We start from the raw sequence: 24,982 nt of genomic DNA, 5'->3' as shown, positions 1-24,982 counted from the left end.
TCAAGGGCCTTTTGAACCAGAAGAAAAGGGCTTTTCAAGGCGGTGATCAGCATGAGCTCAAGCGCGTGCAGAAGGAACTCCGAGTCCAGCTCAGGTCGGCGAAGAAGCAGTACAGGAGAATGCTGGAGCAGAAGTTGCAGAATAACAACATGAAGGAAGTGTGGGATGGGATAAAGATAATCACTGGCTGCAGCTCGAATCTGGGTGCCACCATCGAGAGAGACGTGAAAAGAGCAAACCAAATGAACAACTTCTTTAACAGGTTTGACCACCCTAACCCACTCTCACCTCGGAGTACTACACCATCCAACCATCCTTCTGCTGATACCAGCATAGGAGAGACATCCCCACCCACAATTACAGCAGCGCAGGTGAGCAAAGAGCTGAGGAGACTTCGTGCCAGCAAAACAACGGGTCCAGATGGAGTATCGCCACGACTGCTGAAGGCCTGTGTTTTGGAGCTGGGGAGTCCTCTATTGCGCATCTTTAACTTGAGCCTGGAACAGAGGAGAGTCCAGAGGCTTTGGAAAACATCTTGTATTACCCCAGTCCCAAAGGTATCATGTCCTAGTGAGCTGAACGACTTCTGGCCTGTTGCTCTGACATCACATGTGATGAAGACCATGGAGCAGCTGCTGCTTCACCAACTGAGGCCACAGGTACGCCACGCCCTTGACCCTCTGCAGTTCGCATACCAGGAGAAGGTGGGAGCGGAGGATGCCATCATCTATATGCTACACCGATCCCTCTCCCACTTGGACAGAGGCAGTGGTGCTGTAAGAATTATGTTTCTGGACTTCTCTAGCGCCTTCAACACCATCCAACCTCTGCTCCTTAGGGACAAGCTGGCAGAGATGGGATTAGATTCATACCTGGTGGCATGGATCGTGGACTTTCTTACAGACAGACTTCAGTATGTGCGTCTCGAGAACTGCAGGTCTGACATTGTGGTCAGCAGCACAGGAGCTCCGCAGGGGACTCTACTTTCTCCAGTCCTGTTCAGCCTATATACATCGGACTTCCAATACAACTCGGAGTCCTGCCACGTGCAAAAGTTCGCTGACGACACTGCTATCGTGGGCTGCATCAGGAGTGGGCAGGAGGAGGAGTATAGGAACCTAATCAAGGACTTTGTTAAATGGTGTGACTCAAACCACCTACACCTGAACACCAGCAAAACCAAGGAGCTGGTGGTGGATTTTAGGAGGCCCAGACCCCTCATGGACCCCGTGATCAGCAGAGGTGACTGTGTGCAGAGGGTACAGACCTATAAATACCTGGGAGTGCAGCTGGATGATAAATTGGACTGGACTGCCAATACTGATGCTCTGTGCAAGAGAGGACAGAGCCGGCTATACTTCCTTAGAAGACTGGCATCCTTCAACATCTGCAATAAGATGCTGCAGATGTTCTATCAGATGGTTGTGGCGAGTGCCCTCTTCTACGCAGTGGTGTGCTGTGGAGGTAGCATAAAGAAGAAGGACGCCTCATGCCTGGATAAACTGGTGAGGAAGGCAGGCTCTATTGTAGGCATGTAGCTGGACAGTTTGACATCTGTGGCAGAGCAACGGGCTCTGAGCAGGCTCATGTCAATCATGGAGAATCCACTGCATCCACTGAACAGTATCATCTCCAGACAGAGGAGCAGCTTCAGCGACAGACTGCTGTCACCGTCCTGCTTCACTGACAGACTGAGGAGATCGTTCCTCTCCCACACTATGCGACTCTTCAGTCACCCGATGGGTAAACGTTAACATTATACAAAGTTATTGTCTGTTTTTACCTACATTTTTATTACTCTTTAATATTGTTTTTTTGTATAGGTATGCTGCTGTTGGAGTATGTGAATTTCCCCTTGGGATTAATAAAGTATCTATCTATCTATCTATCTATCTATCTATCTATCTATCTATCTATCTATCTATCTATCTATCTATCTATCTATCTATCTATCTATCTATCTATCTATCTATCTATCTATCTATCTATCTATCTATCTATCTATCTATCTATCTATCTATCTATCTATCTATCTAATGTTCAGCTAAATAAATGCAAATAAATGTATAATTAAATTGTGTGGAAGGTATTGGTAATCAGGGTCTTTCCCTTCATGTCATGTGATTGGATGGTTACATAAGTGACTCAAACATTCAAATCATAGAAGGGATTCTACTCCGCTGGGCCCTTGATCAAGGCCCGTAACTTGACAATTTCTCTAGGGGTGCTGAACCTGCACTCTGACCCACAAAGGACATGCAAAATGACAATTTTCCCCTTGGGGATTAACAAATTATATCAAATCAAATGAAAGGTTTTGATTGTTATGAACTAGAAAGTTCCTAGGCACAAAAATCCCAATAATGACTCGAAATACCCATTTAAGTGTATGTTGGCTGTCAAATACTGGCTAGTACAGTGCATAGGGATCAAAAATACAGTCTTTATAAATAAAAACAATTATTTTCACAAAAGTGCCCTGAAAAATGGTGAAGCTAAGAAGAGCACAAAAGGCAAAAGAAGTTACCTGAAAAAGGCAATCCACTTTTGCTTCTGTAAGACGTTGTTTCAGGTGATGTGACTTGTGCTGCCTGCCCATTTTACTTTAAACATCCTCATCCTCCTAGTCTGAGCTCTGCCCCTCTTCAAATTCCTGCCCAGAACATTCACGATCTAATACATCAGAAGTCTAACTCTGCACTGCCTCGCAATGTGCTGTCCATCGTTTGTCTCCCTGCTACGTGTCTCTGAGTCTCTCTGACTTATAATCTGCTATCAACGACAGTAACAAGATAGAAACAATTTTTTTAATGAAGATATATAAATACAAATGCATGCTGAATAAAAGCATATTTTGTTTGAGTGCTGTTTACAAACTCAGCACTTAAAATGTGCATGTAAAAAAAACTAACACTTCACCACAGTCAGGGTCTTTAATGACCCTATACAATTTAAGGTGAATAAATGATCATAGGTGGCACGGTGTAAGGATACCTGGGTTTGCTTCCCGGGTCTTCCCTGCATGGAGTTTGCATGTTCTCCCCGTGTCTGCGTGGGTTTCCTCCAGGTGCTCCGGTTTCCTCCCACAGTCCAAAGACATGCAGGTTAGGTATATTGGCGATCCTAAATTGTCCCTAGTGTGTGTGCTTGGTGTGTGTGTGTGTCTGTGTGTCCTGCGGTGGGCTGGCACCCTGCCCGGGATTTGTTCCTGCCTTGCGCCCTGTGTTGGCTGGGATTGGCTCCAGCAGACCCCCGTGACCCTGTGTTCGGATTCAGCGGGTTGGAAAATGGATGGATGGATGGATGATGACTGACTGACTGACTGACCGACTAAATGATCATAATAAACAATCCTGGCACATTTTTGTGACTAAATTGCTGAAGATGAAATGAATGAGGCATACCTGTATGCACAATGTAATATGTGACCAAGTGAGATCTGTAAACATGACATAAAAGGTGACTAGCCACCCAAAGTATGTTAGCAAGAGTTAATTTGTCTTTTCCATCTCGTTTTTCTGGACTAATTTGTCCACCTTGTCTGGATTCACAGCTGGTGCCTGCCTATTAAGTGGTAATCACCTTGTTAAGCCAGCGCACACATTCAGGTGCTCACCTTGTACCACCGTGAGTTAAAACAATGGTTTGCACTAAAACCATTGAAATAAATAACACTCCCCCTACTGAATGAAGAAACAATTGTCTGACATAGGAGTTTCCCCTCGCATGCCCAGGTCAACTTGTTGATAGAGGATTGCCATCCCACGTGCAAGCAGCCTATAACAGTGACGTCCTAACCCCACACACAGTCTGTGTCTATCAGAAGTGAAAAGAGGAAAATATACAAAACATACAAGAATTGGTGTGACCACTTTCAAAATAAAATTGAAACAGTAAACTAATTCATAGCCGAAGTCACCCCAAACGTTTCTCTGTCTTAAGAGAGACAAGCCTGCAAATTTGGCAATGCTTTCCAAGGGAATATTTTGGATATTTTTAACTGTATACAGAATGATTTGTTTAAAATATCTTGATGAGAATTGAACTGTCTTGAGAAATGTCCTTGAAGAATAAGTCTGTCATATTTCAATGAAAATTGGTTCACACGGGGCTGAGTTGTTTCATGTGAACAGACAGACAGACATCGACTATTACAATAGGTGATATCACAATACCACAATAGGTTATAAAATGAAATATAAAATTAAGTTTAGAATATATAATACTCCAAGTACTTCACTAGTTATATTAATATGAGTCCTGTCTATCACACCTTCATTTATTCTTTCTGAATCTGAAAACTCTTCCGGTCAGCCTTATTAAATATGCTGTTGGTATACTCCATGACTTTTCTCCTTTGATCAGTATATGCCTGTGCATATATAAAACACTGTACTTCTTGGTCATTATGAAGCAGAGGTGCAAATGTCTTCATGCAATTACAATTTACAATTAATTCCTTGGCTCTGTCAATATAGATCCGCAGTGCTCTCAATTAACACCTTCTTGAAAGGGTGGCAACCTGCAGAAAATAATTTTCTTTAGCCATAATTTCTCTTCTCAAATATAGCTCTGCATCCCTATTAGGTGCATATTTAAAATTAGCCCTTCTTTAAAATTCTCATCTTGTTGGTATGTCCAGCAAATAATAAGGGTGATAAGGCATCAACTCCAGGAGCATCACTGTGTAAGATAAATTCCATTCAAAAATGCCAGTCATAAACATGAATATTCCAGTATTCAGGGAACAGATATTTTAGCATTAAAATCATGCACTGGTGTCCAAAGCATATAAAGTGACATTGTTTCAAAAGCTCAATTAACATTCATTAATTTGTCTCAAATGAAAGATTCTGCCTATTGGACATGACTACAGTGTTGACCACTGGAATAATTGTGTCTTTATTGATTTCTCAGATATACCATGTATACAGTGGATACTGAATTATTCAGATTCAGTATTCTTTTCAGATTTCACATTTTGTTGTGTTACAGCCTTGTTGCCATGTGGCAGCCTTTACAGAGGCTCTCTTTCTCCATTAGAACATTAGAACAATCTAGATGAGAACATGCCGTTCAGCCCATCAAACCTCCCCAGTTCAATCCATTTATTTCTTCCAAAAAAACATCAAGTTGAGTTTTTAAAGTCCCTAAGGTCTTACTTTCTACCACACTACTCGGTAGCTTATTCCAAGTGTCTATTGTTCTTTGTGTTTTTATTAAGAATTATTATTGTTTATAATGTACTTAATGTTTTTAATGTCACAATGATGCTTGCTGATTACATTGAGATCTGTAGTGAGAGTAGGCAGGCTGGAGAGGTGGAGATCTGCTCTAGAGAGGAGAGGAATGAAGGTCAGTAGGACCACCAAGATAGAATACATGTGTGTGAATGAGAGGGAGGACAGTGGAATGGTGAGGATGAGGGGAGTAGAGTTGGCTGGATGAGTTTAAATACTTGGGATGAACAATACAGAGTAATGGGGATTGTGGAAGAGAAGTGAAAAAGAGAGTGCAGGCAGGGTGGAATGGGTGGAGAAGAGTGTGAGGAGTGATTTGTGACAGACGGATATCAGCAAGGGTGAAAGGGAAGGTCTACAGGACGGTACTGAGACCAGCTATGTTATATGGGTTGGAGACGGTGGCACTGATCAGAAAGCAGGAGACAGAGCTGGAGGTGGCAGAGTTAAAGATGCTAAGACTTGCACTGGGTGTGACGAGGATGGACAGGATTAGAAACGAGGACATTAGAGGGTCAGCTCGGGTTGGATGGTTGGGAGACAAAGTCAGAGAGGCGAGATTGCGTTGATTTGGACATGTGCAGAGGAGGAGATGCTGGGTATATTGGGAGAAGAGTGCTAAGGATAGAGCTGCCAGGCAAGAGCTGTTAGTGGATTAGGAGGGATTGTGGCTCCCAGGCCGTCTGATAGTCACTTAAAGACATTGGTCCAGAATGATGTTAATTTGGTGCAGGCCCAAAACATGTGGCCCAGTGAGGCTGGAGCTCAATTGGAATGTTTGCAGGTTGGATCATGCCCTGGAAACATTTTGGACAATTTTAAACAAGACAGATATGTTCGATATATAATGTTGAGTTGAATAATTGTCTGCTTTGTGCATATGGAGCTCGAGTGAATTCTCTGCATTGCTGCCTTCCACTCTTTTTCTGAGATGTTGAGTGTGAGATCCTTTTCCCACTGTACTCTGGGATCTTTGAAAGGGAGGGACTGTAAAATGGTTTTATAAATTACGTAAATGCTGTCTGAGTCCTCGAGACTGATCAATATTTCTTCCGGTATAGAGTGTGGTGCCTGAATGGGGATGGTACCCAGCCGGGATGCCCAGGAAGACCGGAGGAGGGCTTGTGCCTCCTCCCGACCACGAGGGGGCGACCGCCCTGGTTGCTTTGGAAGCTTGGAAGCTCTACCATGTAGGGGCCCGTGGTCACCGCCAGGGGGCGCCCCAATGCCTTGGGGATCCTGGACCCCAGTGCTTCTGCCACACCAAGAAGTGCTGGGGGGAAGAAAAGAGGGGACACCCGGAGTGCTTCCGGGGTGCGCAGCTGGCACTTTCACCACACTGGGGAGTGCCAGTGGAAGATTGCCGGGGAGCACCTGGAGCACATCCGGGTGTATATAAAAGGGGCCACCTCCCTTCAGACAGAGGCTGGAGTCGGGAGAGCAGTTGGACAAGGTCTCAGGAGGAGAAACGGAGGCGGCCTGAAGAGTGAGGCATAGTGGTTGGCCTGGACTTTGGGGTTGTGTGGCATTTAAGACTGTACATAATAGACTGTAAATAAACGTGTATTGGGTGACAAAATGATGTCTGCCTGTCTGTGTCCGGGCTGTTCCCCACAAGAGGTAGGTGGTAGGTGAGAGAAATTGGGCAGGTTCTGTTTAACAAATTTTGAAGGTAGTGAAAGAAATGTGTTGCTGGAAAGTTAAATTTGGTGTGTAATTGTTCGAAGAATGTGAAGACGTTGTCTATGTACAGATCTCTAAGTGATTTAATCCCAAATGTTTTCTAGACATTTAAAAAAAAAATTATCCACAGACACATATGTGTGACATGTAATGGACGGCCGGGTCCCATGCCCGGCCGGGACGCCCCTGCTGCATATGTTCCAGGGGAGCAGCCATGGGCTCCTCAGTACCTCCCCCAGGACGCTTGGTGGCAGCCTCCCTGGCTGACAATGGTGCCTCAGTTTCCCGCAGGGCTCCATGGGAGATGGAGTTCTCCACAACCCTGAGGGGATCTGGGGTGGCTGCCAGGGGGTTCTGCATGGATCCCAGAGCCAGCCTGATCACCTCTACAGCCCCGCCCCGGAAATGCAATTAGCAACAGGTGATCAAGCATCTGGAGCACTTCTGGGTGGACTATAAAAATGGCCAGCATCCACCACTCAGGAGACAGAATTGGGAGGAAGAGGACGAGGTTCCCTGGGAGGAGTGGTGCTGCCAGAGGAAGGATTGGTTTGCTTGTCTGTTTAGTTGAAGTGCTTTGGGACTGTGTATTGTCTGTGGGGTTCACGGGGAAGACGTGCCCCACAGGTGAAGAAAAATAAAAAGTCTTTGTGCTTTTACACGTGCCTCAGTGTGAATCTGTGCCGGGTCGGGTGCCTATATAGCGCCTTATTTCACAGACACTCTCTAGCAATGGCCTCCATAGAACCTGAAAGAGCCTGAGAGGATCAGAAGAGAAGAAAGGCAGAAACTCCCCAAATCCTGGTGTGCTAAGATTGTAGCATCAGACCCAAGAAGAAGACTCCATGTTGCACTCACTATACTGAGTAAAGGTTCTGAGTACTTGTTTCATTGTGATATTTCAGTTTTTTATTTTTTGAAAATTTGCAAAAATTTCCAAACTCCCGTTTTCACTTTGTATTTCTGGGGTATTGAGTGTTGCTTGATGTTGAGGAAAAAAGGAATTGTACAAGGCTGCAGCGTAACGCACTCTGAAAACAGTGAAGGGATCGGAGTACTTTCTGAACGCTTTGTACCAAGTGGAAAATTCCTAAGAGTGTGTTCTGCACAATGCAAATAGAAATTTCATTCCACAGGGGGAAAAAGTCAGAGGCAAATTTATTTGAATACGCTCCTTTTCCTGATGTGAAATCAAGTCTCTTCTTTTTACACCCTTCGCCGAGTTTTAGCCCCAATCGCAGAGAAACTACAAGTGAAAAAATGTCTGCCTGTCTTTAAAAGTGATAATCTTTGAAAAGAAAATGTTTGTTCTTTCAGGATTCTGCCTTACACAGTTGGGTCCCATTAGAGAAGAAATCCAACCCATTTTTGTTGAACGTAAGGAAAGCCCACTGGGATCTCTGTTAGTCCCCAGTCTTATTTCTTCGGCAGCTGAAAAGCATTAAGATAATTCTCCAGTGAAAAGTGCATCATGAAAGAGACTTACATTTCAAGCTTCATATCCATGGAGGGTTAACATCTTTTGTTATGGAGACGCGGTCATAAATTGCAAAAATCTAAGGTAAGTCCAAGGTAATTTCTACAATAGTAATTTTTGTATGTGCATCTTCATTATAGAAAACAGTAAAAGAAAGCGAATCTTATTATATGAGTTTTAAAAATAGGGAAGCTGCCTAACGGTGGAATTAAAAGTTGACGTAATGCAGCATTGACTTTTCCTTTATCTTTTACTGGCAAGTCACAATTTAGACATTCTCCGTCTTGTGGTGGATAACTAGATAATAAAGCAGGATGGTGGCACAGTGGTTAGCACTAAAATCATGCATACTGCTAGTGTTTTAGAGCTGCTCCTGCCTTTCTGCCAGAGAGACTACAGTTTCATTTTCAACATGGTTTCATTTTTTTCTCATATCTGAATAATATTCCTTCAGCGCTTGAAAAGTCAAGTTTCCTGGAAGAATTTGTGCTATGTGAAATAGATGCTTTGTTTGCCCACAGGTTGTTTCTTGCTTTATTCCCAATTCACCCAGGAAATTATGACCCTATGGTGGTGTTATGGTGTATGACAAGAGATCCATGATGAAATGCAGGTTTTAAATAAATAATTACTTCATGGAGCATGCAGGCCCTGATTGGATAGATAGATAGATAGATAGATAGATAGATAGATAGATAGATAGATAGATAGATAGATAGATAGATAGATAGATAGATAGATAGATAGATAGATAGATAGATAGATAGATAGATGCTTTATTAATCCTAAGGGGAAATTCACATACTCCAGCAGCCGCATACTGATAAAAAACAATATTAAATTAAACAGTAATAAAAATGCAGGTAAAAACAGACAATAACTTTGAATAATGTTAACGCATATTTTGGGGGAGGAACGATCTCCTCAGTCTGTCAGTGGAGCAGGACGGTGACAGCAGTCTGTCGCTGAAGCTGCTCCTCTGTCTGGAGATGATCCTATTTAGTGGATGCAGTGGATTCTCCATAACTGATAGGAGCCTGCTGAGCGCCCGTCGCTCTGCCACGGATGTCAAACTATCCAGCTCCGTGCCTACAATAGAGCCTGCTTTCCTCACCAGTTTGTCCAGGCGTGAGGCGTCCCTCTTCTTAATGCTGCCTCCCCAGCACACCATGGCATAGAAAAGGGTGCTCGCTACAACCATCTGATAGAACATCTGCAGCATCTTATTGCAGATGTTGAAGGACATCAGCCTTCTAAGGAAGTATAGCCGGCTCTGTCCTTTCTTGCACAGAGCATCAGTATTGGCAGTCCAGTCCAATGTATCATCCAACTACACTCCCAAGTATTTATGGGTCTGTACCCTTTGCACACAGTCACCTCTGATGATCACGGGGTCCAGGAGGGGTCTGGGCCTCCTAAAATCCACCACTAGCTCCTTGGTTTTGCTGGTGTTCAAGTGTAGGTGGTTTGAGTCGCACCATTTAACAAAGTCCTTGATGAGGTTCCTATACTCCTCCTGCTGTGTGTGCACGAGAACGCGTCACTCTGGGGTTGGTTGGTGTGCTTGGTGCAACACGTACTCATGTGCAAATATGAGCAGATCAGTCAGGGGCCTCATTCACACCTTACAGGAGGCACAGTATGACACCTGGACCCAATCAGGCCTTATAAAATGGACCTGCAGGGCAGGGAGGGGATGAGCAAGATGGAGGTTAATGTGGCAATTAAAGAAATGGGAGGATCGGGAGAAGAGCTGGTGCCATGTAGAGTGGAGACAGGCAGTTGGAAAAGTGAGTCCCAGGAGAGGAGAGGGTGACTGATGCTCAACAAGGGGCTGAGGGTTGCTTCTACCGAGCAGCCTGGGAGCAGGAGTGACCAATCATTCCAGGAGGACTGCTGTGTAAATTTGAGGAGTAGCAGCGGTAGGTGAGGAAGCAAGGTTTTAAACGGAGCCTCGCAGACACCAAAGGACTGGCAACAAGGACCCAAGCTCTGTTAAAGGGCTGACTGTGCCTGTTGGAAGATGGCGAGCACAAAAATCCCTTTTACTGTGTTCTATCTATCTATCTATCTATCTATCTATCTATCTATCTATCTATCTATCTATCTATCTATCTATCTATCTATCTATCTATCTATCTATCTATCTATCTATCTATCTATCTATCTATCTATCTATCTATCTATCTATCTATCTGTCTATCTATCTATCTGAATTTTCCTTTCACACCATTTTATTGCAATCATCAATTTGTGTATATACATTTTAGCAAGATCCCAGTTAAAGGAGGTCTACGATCACAAAAATCCCCTTTACTGTGCTCTGTATAATCTATCTATCTATTATTCATATAGTCCCATCCATATCTATCTATGTTTGCTCATGCTGAGATGACCTGTATGGGTGAGCTAAGGGGATATCATTTTAGAGAGAGGCACTGTGGCTCGCTATAGTTTTAATTCTTTGAGGGCTGAATATTTTTTCCAGTTTTCTGAAAAGCACACAAAGCAATGGTTTCACACATAAATCAACATAAAACGTCTTTTGCTCTATGCTGTGGCTGCTGGTCGGCGCCCGTTCGGCACCTCTGGTGCAGGGGCAGCTCAATGACCAGCAGGAATACATGACAGGCCGTCTGCCTGGCTGTCTACGCGCAGCAACAGTCTGATGCAATCTGGTTTGTACCTCTTGTCATCGTAAGAAGCGATCCTCCCAGGTGAACATTGGCGTAGGTGCATTAGCTACACGGACTTTTTCAGCACCACGATCAGCTGATTCCTCACTTTCATTTTCGATCTCCAGATCACTTACATCAAAATCCGACAACTCCAAGTCCGACTCTGCAATATGATACGCAAAACCTCGTCCACAGAGTATTTTACTTTGCGCATTCGCTCTGATCTTTCGCAAGATGTCGATGCCATTTGAGGGGTTGTTTGCTCTTCACTACTCTCAGAAATCTCAGTCAAATCAACGAAGCTAACTTTAAAGAGAGTCGAACTAAAACACAATGGCGAGTTTTGTCACAGTTTACAGCTGATTATCATCCTCTACCCCTGAATTTCAACAAAAGTCGACATCTGCCATGATAAAGTTAAGCGATGGATTTTAACCTTGTTTGAATGGATTATTTATTGATGACTTTTCACCCCTACAGGACACTGATTTTATTTGATTATTTACCGAGAATGTATTTTTGCACTGCACTTTGGAATACTTTGTTTTTTTTAGTTTTAATAAAAGCACTGACATTAAATATATGTGTTCTCATTTGCCCTGCTCATCTGTGACTATGGCTGTCGATGGTTATGGGTCAAAAAGGAAGCAGCCAGGTAGTGTGGAGCTAACCCAGACTGTCCCATAGCCACAATGCAATATAGGGCTTGTCTACATGGACTGTAGTGCTTCAGAAAAGCTGTGATGAAAACAGACCATTCAACCCAACAAGATCCTCAAATCTTATTCACAGAGATTGTCCAAAATAAAATGTGAAGGACCATAAAGTTCTGCTCCCCACCATACTACTTGGTAATTTATTCCATGTGCGTATACTACTTTGAGTGAAGAAAAACTTTATGACATTTCTGTGAAATCTACTCTTAAGAAGTTTCCAACCGTGTCTCCATGCTCTCGGTTCAGAATTGATTTTTAGGTAGCCGTCTTGATCCATTGTACTAATTCCTTTCATTGTTTTAAACACTTCAATTATGTCACCTCTTTATCTGTTTGCTTAAACTGAATCTTCTTCAGTCTCTCCTCACAGCTCATACATCTTAGTCTAGGAATTAGCCTAGTCACTCTTCTCTGGATGTTCTCCATTGCTGACATCTAACATTCTATTAGCCTTCTTAATGGCTTCTGTATACTGTACTGTCTAGATGTTGTGGAAACTGGGGCTTTACAGCTCCCCAAACCCAGACACAGACAGACGCAAGAGGCACAACTCACAGCACACAGGAATTTTTATCTTCTTTTCCCTTGTGGGAAACGCCTTCCACCGTTTCCCACAAGCCAAACATTTTTCTTAAGGCACAGCACAACACACAATTCTTTTTCTTCTATTTCTTTCGTCTCCTGACTCTGACTCACGGTGTAGTGTCTGCTGACCCCTTTTATAAAGCACCTGGAAGTGCTCCAGGTGCTCGTTGATGCATTTCCGGCAGCACTTCTGGCTGTGGTAGTAGAGCTGCCGAGAAGGGCTTATCAGCTGCTGCGGCACCTCCTGGCGGCCACCACGGTTCCCAACATGGCTGTATCCAACTCCAATTCCCATGGAGCCCTGCGGTAGTCTGAGGCACCGCTGCAACCCGGGGGGCTGCCACGTAGTGCTCCGGAGGAGGTAACGTTCTAGCTACGTTTCCTTCCCTGGTCCTTCCAGCGTGGAGGAGTCCTGGGCCAGGCAAGAGTCCCGGCCATCTACCACAATATAGATAGTGATGAGCCCACTTTGACCCCCAGGTCCTTCTCATAAGGTTTACATGCCTCCCATTTTTATTTCCTATGTGTAATACTTTAGATTTATTGATATTAAATTTTAACCGCCACAAATCTGTCCGAGCCTGTGTGCCCATCTATGACAATTTAGCTGATTCTAGACCATGTACACTTCCACCTACTTTGGTTACCTCTGTAAACGTAACAAGCTTATTGAATATATTGTTGTTCAGATAATTTATCTAAACAGTACATACATTTCTTAATGTTTCTTACTCTTTCACATGCACTTCAGAAGAGGTCATCCACCTGAAACTAAGCCTGTTCGAGCCCATCCAGTACTTGGATGAGAGACAATTTAGGAAAATCTTGGTTTGGTGCTGGAAGAGGTGTTGGTGAGGCTTGCTGGGGGCTCTTACCCTGTGGTCTGAATGTGGATCTCAATGCCCCAGTGCAGTCACAGGGACATTGTGCTGTAAAAAATTGTAAAAAAGGCGCCGTCCTTCAGATGAGATGTAAGACCGAGGTCCTGAAGCTCTGTCATCATAAAAGATCCCTAGGCATCCGTCATAAAGAGATGGGTATATCTTGATGTCCAGCACAGCATGGTCATTCTGGCCCCCTAATCATCTCCTGTCTCTAACTAATCTCACTCTTACCCCTTCACTGCCTAACAGGTAATGTGTGCTGACTGTATTGGTGCAAAAATGGCTGCCGTTGCATCATACAGGTAGGTGATGTACAGTGATGCTAACTGAAGTGGCTCCCCATCTCCGATGTAAAGTGTTTTAAATAGTGAGAAAAGCACTATATAAATGTAAAAAAATATTATTATTATTTTGAGAAATAGACCATGTAATGATAGACCATCTTAAGGTGCAAACCAGACATAGGTTTAAACTCTAAAAAACATGAATAAACCAGGCATCAAAGTTAAAAAAATCAAAGTCGAAAGTCGAGATGAAAGTAATAATAAAACAAAAATCATAACACTGGCTAATATTCCTTTCCCTAATTAGTCTAAGTAGTGTAGATTTTGCAAGGATACTGATAAATATGCGGTATCATTTTATGCAAATAAGTCATTATTGTCACATGTAGACAGTACAGTGAAATTCTTACTTGCAATCAGATGCAATGCAAAACGTTATTAGATTAAATTACATAAAACATTGTTAATCCAATGGGGAAATTCAAATGCATACAGCAGAAGAAACATAAAAATCAAAGATAAAGACTCACAAGACAAATCATGCAGCCAATTAATCGATAAATAAATTAATATAAACTTAACAAGTACATTGGGTGGAAGCATTGAGTTGCCTGATAGCAGTGGGCAGAAAAGACCCCCAGAGTCGTTTCTTAGCACTGCGTGGTGCAATGAGCCCGTGGCTAAAAGTGCTCCTTCTGGAGAGGAGGTAAGGGATTTTTCATGATGGCTTTCAATTTTTCCACCATCTTCCTGTGTGTCCAGGGTTCTCCCTGTGATGGAGCCGGCTTTCCTAATAAGCATTGTGCTTCTTCTGAGATCAAGTTGTTTCCCCAGGACACCACAACGTAGAACACCACACTGGCTACTATGGACTGGTAGAACATTTCCAGAGGCTTGCTGTACACATCAAAAACCCAGAGTCTCCTTAGGAAGTCCAGTCTGCTCTGGCCCTTCTTGTCCAACACCATTGTGTGGTCAGACCAGTCCAGTTTGTTGTTTATGTGAAACCCCAGGTACTTGTAGCTCCACACCACTTATATGTCCTCCCCCTGAATGTTGACTGCTCTCAGAGACTTCTTGGAATGCTGGAAGTCCACCACCAGCGCTGTTGTCTTGCAGATGTTGAGCTGTTATTTCTGCAAACAGTCCACCATAACCTTCCTGTATTCTGATGTATCTCCATAATTTAGGCAGCCTATGATGGACAAGTGGTAGGCAGAGTGGTGGCTCTGAGGCTTAGGGATCTGCACTGGCAATCGGAAGGTTGCCGGTTCGAATCCCATAAATGCCAAAAGGGACTCTGCTCTGTTGGGCTCTTCAGTAAGGCCCTTAACCTGCAATTGCTGAGCGCTTTGAGTAGTGAGAAAAGTGCTATATAAATGCAAAGAATTATTATTATTAAGTCATATGAAATGACAATGTGATAATGTCAACAATCACATCTGTTTGACCTGCCACATCTGTCATTGCTATTAACAATATGGCTTCCTTCAGGAAATTGAGTATAAAAAGGCAATGTCCACAAGGAAGAGTCACGGCACAGTGACAATGCAGTATATTTAACAAAAAATGTAAAATAATAATTAAGCAATAATAAGTATAAAGGATTTAATATAGACAAATCCACACCCACACTAGTGACAGCTAGAATAAGCGAATTAGGAACATGAAAAATCAGAGTCACTAGCTAAAACTAAACGTTATTTGTCAATCTTTTGCCTGCAGTTTCCTTGAAATATTTAAATTCAGGCAAACACACAAAACCTGCTGCCGGCTTCAGAATCTGTTGGTTGAATTGTCAGCCAGACTTCCTTCACTCCACTGAGTTTATTATTTTTTTTTCTTTCCATTGTCCTGTAGGCAGAGGTGGGGAATGGCGGAGAAAGCACATTACCTATTCATTCTTATAATCACTCTGTGGGACCTCCAACAGATCTCTTGTCCTTGAGGCCTTTGGAAGGATCACTGGCAAATAAATTGTATCCAGACAAAACATAAACTTTAATGTATTCAGATCACTGCTAGGCTTAACAAAATATCTCTGCGGGCAAGCGGAAGGATTAATGTGATTTACTTTCACTCCAGGAAGGAAACAATGACACTAGCTTATCACTTATAAAATATATGTAATGTGAAACTTTCTGATTTTAGCAGCTGGATTGAAAATGTTTGCTCTAATATATGATCTGCATTATTTTCCTCCTTCTTGTCTGCCTTATGCTTGGATGGGGCTTTATCAAAATGAACTAGATAAGAAAAGAATTTCTATATACCATATAAATCATATAAAATAAATATAAAAAATAATATATATATATATATATATACTGTATATATATATATATATATATATATATATATATATATATATATATATATATATATATATATATATTGCATAGTTTACTGTCAAATAATGCAAAGAGTATGTGACATGTGCTTCGCCCTCATTTGGGCTCATCAGGCGTACACACTCTACTGCTCTCCTCTCAGGGATCGAATCTCGGATGTCAGCATTAGAGACGAAGCCCTACGAATGCAATGAATATATCTCTCTATATATAAAAGAAAATCCTGGAATGGAAAGCAAATACAAGGCTACGATACGTGATCCTCTCGGAAGACAATTTTAAAGACCCGCGAGACCAAAGACACTTGCCACGGTGCAAGACATGCCCTACTTACAAGATAAGACCACGGGCAGAAAAAAAAATCAGTAGTGTAAAGGCAGTCACGCAGCACACACAGCTCCATGGCTCTCAGTGCATATAAAGTGTATAAGGTCAATACGGTAGAAATTAAATGAATAGGGTAGAAATGAAACGTCGACGACTAAACGAAGACGAAAGAAAAGCGCGGAGAAAAGAGACCCACATGCGGTGGAGAGAAAAAAATGCTAAAAAGAAAAATAATAATCTAGGTGCAAATTTAGAAAATAAGGAAAGTGATAATCAGCCCAGAACAAGTGGAGTTGAAAACAAAGCACGTCCAATAGGGTTCAGAATTAAAAGATTAGAACTTCATAAATGGGAGCAGCGTTATACGTCCTGCAAAAAAGACATTTAACCACACCCGGGCCGGAAATAAAGGACAATTATTGTTTTTACAACATCACACGAGATAAGTCAGTGAGCCATCATTTAAAACAAGTCTACAGACCTCTAACTAAGCAGTTGTTGGATTGCTTTTGGCAGACATGCACAATGTGCTCCCGGCTCCTTAAAACAACGACATGCAACAAGCAGAACAGGCAGCTTGCCAGCAGGTTGAAGCCTTTTTTGTTTTAAGTGACTGATAGGTCCGATTGAGGGGGGTGGAGTACAGCACAGAAGACTGATAGCGGTGTACTGATTGATGCGGTAAGGGGGAGGCGAGACCCGGGGGAGGATAGAGTGCTAGACAGTTGTGTTTGGGGTTACGAAGTCGGCGATTGTTCAAGTAAAACGTTTGTGACACTTTATTACGTCAGTTGCTACAGTATAAAAAAAAAAGATAGTAAAGATCTCATTAGCGCAAACAAAAGGTGATTAATCATCAGAGCCAGGTGTAATTGAAAAAATAGCAGGACAAAGCAAGGTCGTCCCACAACAGTTAAAGCAACGAATAAGTTTAATTTCAAAGAATACACAGTTCGGTCAGGTGTATATTTATGATGACGGAGAAGCAATGCAAATTTTAACAGGCAACAAGTAAGGTGATGTATATATTCCCCGAATAACATTAGACACGAAAGGAGATTGTGATATGCCATTCGTATTAAAATGTTTACAGTTTACCGTGAGAATAGTTTTTGCTACGACAATTAACAAATCAAAAGGACAACCATTAGAAAACGTCAGATTATTTATTAGAGAAACAGAAACAATATTCACTCACGGGCGATTATACGTTGCGTTGTCACAATGTATTTCCAAAAACGGATTCAAACTTCAATGCGATCTTGAAGAAAGTTAATTCCGTATATTGTTTTTAATAAACCTTTAAAGTAAAAAGTGCAACTAATGAAACTGAAACAATTCCAAAGAAAAAAAAGCTTTTAAAAGCGGCATGGTGGCGAATTGGGTAGCACTGCTGCCTCAGCTGCTGCCTCGCAGTTAGGAGACCTGGGTTCGCTTCCCTGTGTGGAGTGTGCATGTTCTCCCCATGTCTGCATGGCTTTCCTCCGGGTGCTTCTTCCCACAGTCCAAAAACATGCAGGTTGGGTGGATTGGCGATTCTAAATTGTCCCTAGTGTGTGCTTGGTGTGTGTGCGAGCCCTGCGATGGGCTAGCACCCTGCCCGGGGTTTGTTTCCTGCCTTGCGCCCTGTGTTGGCTGGGATTGGCTCCAGTAGACCCCATTGACCCTGTAGTTAGGATATTGCAGGTTGGATGATGGATGGATGGATTAACCAAACACAGGGGTTGGCGAGCGAAGCGAGCAGGGGGTGGAGCCCCCTAGTATATATATATATAAATATATATATATATATATATAAATATATATGTATATTGTGAGAGCCAGTCTGAACACCATCAGACAATCACCAGCACTTTACGAAACACACGTTTATTAAGCTAATAAAGTCCACACAGCACACAGTGTTCCCGCACCAATCACTCCCAGCATGGGCCTTTCCCAATGTCCTCTTTGGGCTGCCTTTCTCTCTCCTGTCACTTTAGCTTTGTTTTCCTCCCACTCCTGACTCTAGCTCCCCGACTGTAGGAAGGCGGCCCCTTTTATATTCACCCAGATGTGCTCCAGGTGCTCGATGAAATTCTTCAGGCGGCACTTCCTGGTGTGGGTTTGTGCCTCCTTGATTCATCCCAGTGGCCCCCTGCTTATCCAGGGCGGTTGCCCCCTCATGGTCCTGACTGCCTCCCAGTCCTTCCAGGCATCCCGGCTGGGTCTTGCCCCAGGCCTCCTGTGACAATATATATATATATATATATATATATATATATAGATACTGTTCAAATAAATTAAAGGAACACTTTTGAATAAGAGTACAGCATAAAGTCAATGAAACTTCAGGGCTATTGATTTGGTAAGTTAAGTAGCAGAGGGGCTTTTTAATCAGTTTCAGCTACTTTGGTGCACTAGAGGGGCAACAACGAGACGACCCCCAAAACAGCAATGGTTTAACAGGCGGAGGCCACTGACATTTTTCCCTCCTCATCTGTTTTGTCACTAGTTTTGTATTTGGCTATGGTCAGTGTCACTACTGGTAGCATAAGGTGATACCTGGACCCTACAGAGGTGGCACAGGTAGTCCAACTTCTCCAGGATGGCACATCAATACATGACATTGCCAGAAGGTTTGCTGTGTCTCCCAGCACAGTCTCAAGGGCATGGAGGAGATTCCAGGAGACAGGCAGTTACTCTGGGAGAGCTGGACAGGGCCCCTCATAGAAGGTCCTTAACCCATCACAGGACCCACCAGTATCTGCTCTTTTGGTCAAGGAGGAGCAGGATGAGCACTGCCAGAGCCTACACAATGACCTCCAGCAGGCCACTGGTGTGAATGTCTCTGGCCAAACAATCAGAAACAGACTTCATGAGGGTGGCCTGAGGGGCTGACGTCCTTTAATGGGCTCTGTGCTCACTGCCCGCCCGGCACCGTGGGGCTCAATTGGCATTTGCCATAGAATACCAGAATTGGCAGGTCCACCACTGGTGCCCTGTGCTTTTCACAGATGAGAGCAGGTTCACCCTGAGCACATGTGACAGATGTGAAAGGGTCTGGAGAAGCCATGGAGAACGTTATGCTGCCTGTAACATCGTTCAGCATGTCCGGTTTGGTGGTGGGTAAGTGATGGTCTGGGGAGGCATATCCATGGAGGGACGCACAGACCTCTACAGGCTAGACATCGGCACCTTGACTGCCATTAGGTATCAGGATGAAATCTTTGGACCCATTGTCAGACCCTATGCTGGTGCAGGGGCTCCTGGATTCCTCCTGGTGCACGACAATGCCCAGCTTCATGTGGCGGGAGTATGCAGGCAGTTCCTGGAGGATGAAGGAATTGATACTATTGACTGGCCCCCACGCTTACTCGCCTGACCTCAATCCAATAGAACACCTCTGGGTGGGACATTATGTTTCGGTCCATCTGACAACGCCAGATTGCACCTCAGAGTGTCCAGGAGCTCAGTGATGCCTTGGTCCAGATCTGGGAGGACATCCCCCAGGACACCATCTGTCGTCTCATTAGGAGCATGCCCCCCTGACATTGTCAGGCATGCATACAAGCACATGGGGGCCTTACAAACTACTGAGTATGATTTGGAGTTGCTGCAATGAAATTTTGGCAAAATGGACGAGCCTGCTGCCTCATTTTTTCCCTTTGATTTTTGGGGTGTCTTTGAATTCAGCCCTCTCTAGGTTGATCATTTTCATTTCCATCAAATGGTGTAGCATCCTTTCGATCCTAACACATTACCAGTCCATATCAGTAGAGATGGCCAGCAGGATTTTTTTCCCATTGAGATCTGATGTGTTTTCAAAGTGTTACTTTAATTTTTTTGAGCAGTTTATATTTTTTTTGACTGAACATTTACCTATTTCTTGAGTAATACATTGAACAGCATCAATGTGAGTTATCAAAATATCCTATTCGTGATTCTTCACTTACTTTATAATAATAATTCTTTACATTTATATAGTGCTCTTCTCGCTACTCAAAGTGTTTTAGTGAATGGGGAGTCACTTCAACCACTACTAATGTGTAGCACCCAATTGGATGATGCAACGGCAGCCATTTTTGCGCTTGTACGCTCACCACACATGATCTAATAGGTGGTGAAGTGGTGAGAGAGATAGCCAATTAGAGACAGAGAATGCTTAGGGGGCTAGAATGACTATGCCGTGGTGGGCAATTTAGCAAGGACATCGGGATACACTCCTACTTTTTACAAAGGATGCCCAGGGGTCTTTTATCACCACAGAGAGTCAGGACCTCGGTTTGATGTCTCACCCGAATGATGGCACCATTTTTACAGCACAGAATCCCCATCACTGCACTGGGGCATTGAGACCCACATTGAGACTATTTAAGGTAAGCACCCCCTGTTGACCATACCAACACCTCCTCCAGCAGCAACACAAATTTCCCAAGATGGAATTCTATTCAAGTACTGGCCAGAACATGCTTAGCTTCAGGTGGATGTCCTCTCCTGAAGTGCATGGCATGGCTGCTTATGTCAAACCCTGCTTGTAAGCTTTGTATTCTGTAAAAATTGATTAATATTTTCTGTTTTTAAAAGAAGGCTATCCGCAGTAATAAAAGTAGTATCTGTCTGTGAGTTACAATCCAAGAATTAATCAAATGATAAAACTGGAATAAAACTATGCAGTCATTGAGTACTTCCTACTCTTTCTCTTATACTCCCTCATAGCTCAGCGTGTCTTCCTCAGTTCTCTCCCCAGGGCCTCATAAAAGTCTTGCTGCCAGAGGAGATGTCAGCCGCCGTAGTCACCACTTCCGACTATTGTTCCAGCTGCTTCCATTGGCATCTGCCAAAACACTCTAAGCCGTCTGTCCCTCCATCTTCCACTGCACTCTCCTAGCATCTTTTGGTTTCCCTAGGAGGGCACCACCACCACCACCACCACCACCACCATCATATCATGCTCCACTATAATTACTCGCTAGGGGACGATTTGCCCCTGGAGCTCTCATTGCTTGTTCCTGCATGAGGCTACCAACTGCTCTTCCTCTTCTTCCTCACAATGGACTCAGACACCTGATGCTTCTCTCTCACTTTAAAGTTCTCTTCTTTTTCCGTTCTGTTTTCCCCTCTATTTCCAGCTCAGGCTTCTTTAAACACTTTCAATGGCTTCAGGGGTGCTGGCACTGATTACAACTTCCAGAGTACTAATGAGGCAATCAACCAAACTACGTGTGCTTGCCCGTGAATGCCCGCTCAGCTGATCGCCCCAATTCACACGCTGGAGTCACACCGCCACAATACCACACACACCTACATCTCACATCAGCCTAAGCGCATATTTATGTATTTAAAATGGCAAAATTTTGGCTTTCCACACCACAGCTCAGAGAACACACCTCATCTCGGTGACTGACCCCACCCACTTCATTCTGGGAAGCCCCGCCCCATCCAAATAAAGGCAGCCATTCGCAGAAGGAAGCATGACAGTCTTGACCGAGCCTACTACAGGCTAAAAGTTCAGAGGCTACTTGTTCTTTTTCGCCATAGACTGCCCATTTATTTTGTCACTAAGGCCGTTATGTTTTGTTTGTTTCTTCATAATTAAATGCGGTGGCTGGGTTGGCACCCCGACTTTTTTTTTTTTTGGATGTTGTCAGTCCTTGATGCAACTAACAAAACAAAGAAACTCTCCTGAAAATTTCCTTGTCTCAAACTGATGCTATTCTTGAAGTGTGTATGTTAAAGACAGAGAGAGCAACACCTTAAAAACGCGGATAAAATTTTAAAAAATGCACATACAGTGGAACCTCGGTTCACGAACGCCTCGGTACACATACAACTCGGTTTACGACCAAAAAGTTCGCCAAACTATTGCCTCGGTTCACGACCACACACTCGGTTTACGAACAAGCCAGTTTCCCTTTTGGTTTGTGCGCGCTGATGATTTCCGCACGTGTTTCATTGTTCTCGGTCAGACGTGAACTGCTGAACTGCTGCAATGTAAGAGAGAGAGAGAGAGAGCAGGCAGGCTCGTGTGCTGATGAGAGAGAGAGAGAGAGAGAGAGAGAGAGAGAGAGGGGAGAGCAGGCAGACTCGCGTGCTAGAGAGAGCGCGTGCAGCTGAGAGCGAGCCTGTACGTGCAGCTGAGCAGGGAGCCTGGGTGTTTGTCAGTGTTATTCAATGTTTTTACATTAGTTTACTATTACACTGTGCATTCTATGGTGTAATTAACTATATTTGTGCTTAAAAATATTTAAAAAAATATATTTACATACAGTTCGTACGGTCTGGAACGGATTAATTGTATTTACATACAGTCCTATGGGGGAAATTGCTTCGGTTCACGACCAATTTGGTTTATGACCAGAGGTTTGGAACGAATTATGGTCGTGAACCGAGGTTCCACTGTAATCCCATTTACAGTCATGGGGGCCACAGCCTTGGAATTTGGATTTAAAATGAAAAATATCTGAATAAACATAAACCTCTTCAGTGGTTGTCTTTGTGTGGCATTTCTATTAGCTGTACTGTATTTGTTATTATTATATAGCAAGCTCGGCTTTTTCATGCAAATGAGGCTAATAAGAATAAATTGAATTGAATTGATTGATTGATACTGTAGGCACACATTTATTTGTGATCTTGTTTTGTAATGTTCTGTATGAATTGTTGTGAAAAATACTTTGCCACAGTGTCTCCTGTGAAAGGCACTGTGAAAAACAAATAAAACTAATAAAGGCTGATCAATCAATATTATATATATATATATATATTATATATCGATATATATATATATCGATCAATAAGATGCTGCAGATATGTCTATCAGACGGTTGTGGCGAGCGCCCTCTTCTACGCGGTGGTGTGCTGGGGAGGCAGCATTAAGAAGAAAGACGCCTCACGCCTGGACAAACTGCTGAGGAAGGCAGGCTCTGTTGTTGGCATGGAGCTAGACCAGGGGTCGGCAACCCGTGGCTCTGGAGCCACATGCGGCTCTTCAGCCTCCTTGTAGTGGCTCCCTTTGGCCTTGACAAAAAAATAAAAACCATGAAAATGAATAATGGCAATTTCTTAATTTAACTTGTATTTATATATATATATGTTTATTTACTACTACTACTACTGTTATACATTTTAACATCTAATTTAGAGAGTTTAATTCTGCGTGGACAGAAGCATTTGCCTTCACCGCCAACGATGCTGGCTTACCGGTGTGCTTAATATGTGGCGATAAATTATCGAACAACAAAAAATGTAACGTTGAAAGACATTTTCAAAACAAGCCCTCAGCATTCACTGAAAACTACCCAAGTGAAGATAAGCGACAGAGAGCAATTTCGGAACTGCAACGGAAAGCTGAACAGAGCAAACATACTTTCAAAAAGTGGATCACTTCTACACAGTCAACTACAGCCGCTAGTTTTGTGGCAGCTCAAGAGATCGTAAGGAGGGGTAAGCCGTTCACAGACGGAGAATACATGAAAGAATCGTTCATAAAAATATCAGAGCATCTATTCTCCGACTTTAAAAACAAACGGGAAATTGTTCAGAAAATGCAAGCTGCATTTAGAGAAAGATTCAGTGAGTTCAGAAAGGAAAAACACACACTCTCTCCTTCCCTGTCACACCCCTGGACATCGACCTATCCCTGCTGAACACATCCGCATTCACAGGAGTAAGCCCGATCTAGAAATTGAACTGGACGACATAGCAGATAAAGATTAATGGGTGTCCAAGTTCAAATGCCTGACAGCGGATCTTGAAGAAGTCACCCGTCAGAAGGCTACTCTCACTAAAGAGCACAAATGGAGTGATATTTAAAACCTCCCCAAACCCGACAAATTTGTTTTCGACACATGGAGTGCCATTCCCGAAACGTATATGAACATGAAAAAATATGCATTTGGAGTCCTGTCCATCTTTGGCTCAACATACTTAAGTGAGCAAGTTTTCTCAAGCATGAACTTCATAAAGTCCAAATATCGCTCCCGCCTCACACATGAGAGCCTGCAGTCCTGTGTGAAGGTCAAAGTCACATTGTACAGCCCCGACATAGAGATGATCAGCAGCGAACTTCAGAAACAGAAGTCACTTTAAACAGGTGACAACAATAGCATTTAATAAGCTATTATTTTTCAGAAAAACAAAACACATTCATTTCGGACCCGGAGCTGATGTAGGTTTTTTTGTATGTTCAGGTGCTTCAGTTGATTCAGCACACTGAAATGGAATTTAATGTTTACTTTTTTAAAGCTGCTAAGCTACAGCTAAATGTTTTATTTATATTAAAGTGGGCTAGTTTTTATTTTAATTTTACACAGGTATAGAAAGGACCCAAATAGGCCTGCATAGTTCAGTTTAATTTATTTCCAAGTAGCCCTACACATGCACACTGCACTTCTGTTTGTTGTATTCCGTGGTTGTAACATGTAAAATCTTAAAAAAGATTAAAACTTTTAAAAGTTTATCAGCTGTGTTATGTTTTGCGGCTCCAGACTATTTTTCTTTGGAGGAAGAGGGGGCAAAATGGCTCTTTTCATAGTGAAGGTTGCAGACCCCTGAGCTAGACAGTTTGACATCTGTGGCAAAGCGATGGGCGCTCAGCAGGCTCCTATCAATTATGGAAAATCCACTGCATCCACTAAACAGTGTCATCTCCAGAGAGAAAAGCAGCTTCAGCGACAGACCGCTGTCAATGTCCTGCTCCACTGACAGACTGAGGAGATCGTTCCTCCCCCAAACTATGCGACTCTTCAATTCCACCCGGGGGGGTAACCGTTAACA

The 24,982-nt window shown here is 43.2% G+C and overlaps 1 protein-coding gene across 4 annotated transcripts in view; it reads left to right on the top strand.

The window, feature by feature from the left end:
- Positions 1-24,982, top strand: part of LOC114653860 (cadherin-7-like) — a 149,669-nt gene that overhangs the window by 24,976 nt on the left and 99,711 nt on the right. For 3 of the 4 annotated variants that reach the window (XM_051929252.1, XM_051929251.1, XM_051929253.1), the window contains exon 2: positions 8,241-8,484. The exons of the other annotated variant lie outside the window; for it this stretch is intronic. The gene's annotated coding sequence lies outside the window, so the exon portion shown is untranslated. The remainder of the gene's footprint in view (positions 1-8,240; positions 8,485-24,982) is intronic. 4 annotated transcript variants of the gene reach the window in all.

The sequence above is a fragment of the Erpetoichthys calabaricus genome, chromosome 6, assembly GCF_900747795.2.
Source record: "Erpetoichthys calabaricus chromosome 6, fErpCal1.3, whole genome shotgun sequence".
Classification (NCBI taxonomy): Eukaryota; Metazoa; Chordata; class Cladistia; order Polypteriformes; family Polypteridae; genus Erpetoichthys; species Erpetoichthys calabaricus.
Note: the sequence above shows the minus strand (reverse complement) of the source record. Positions and strands in the feature narration are given on the sequence as shown.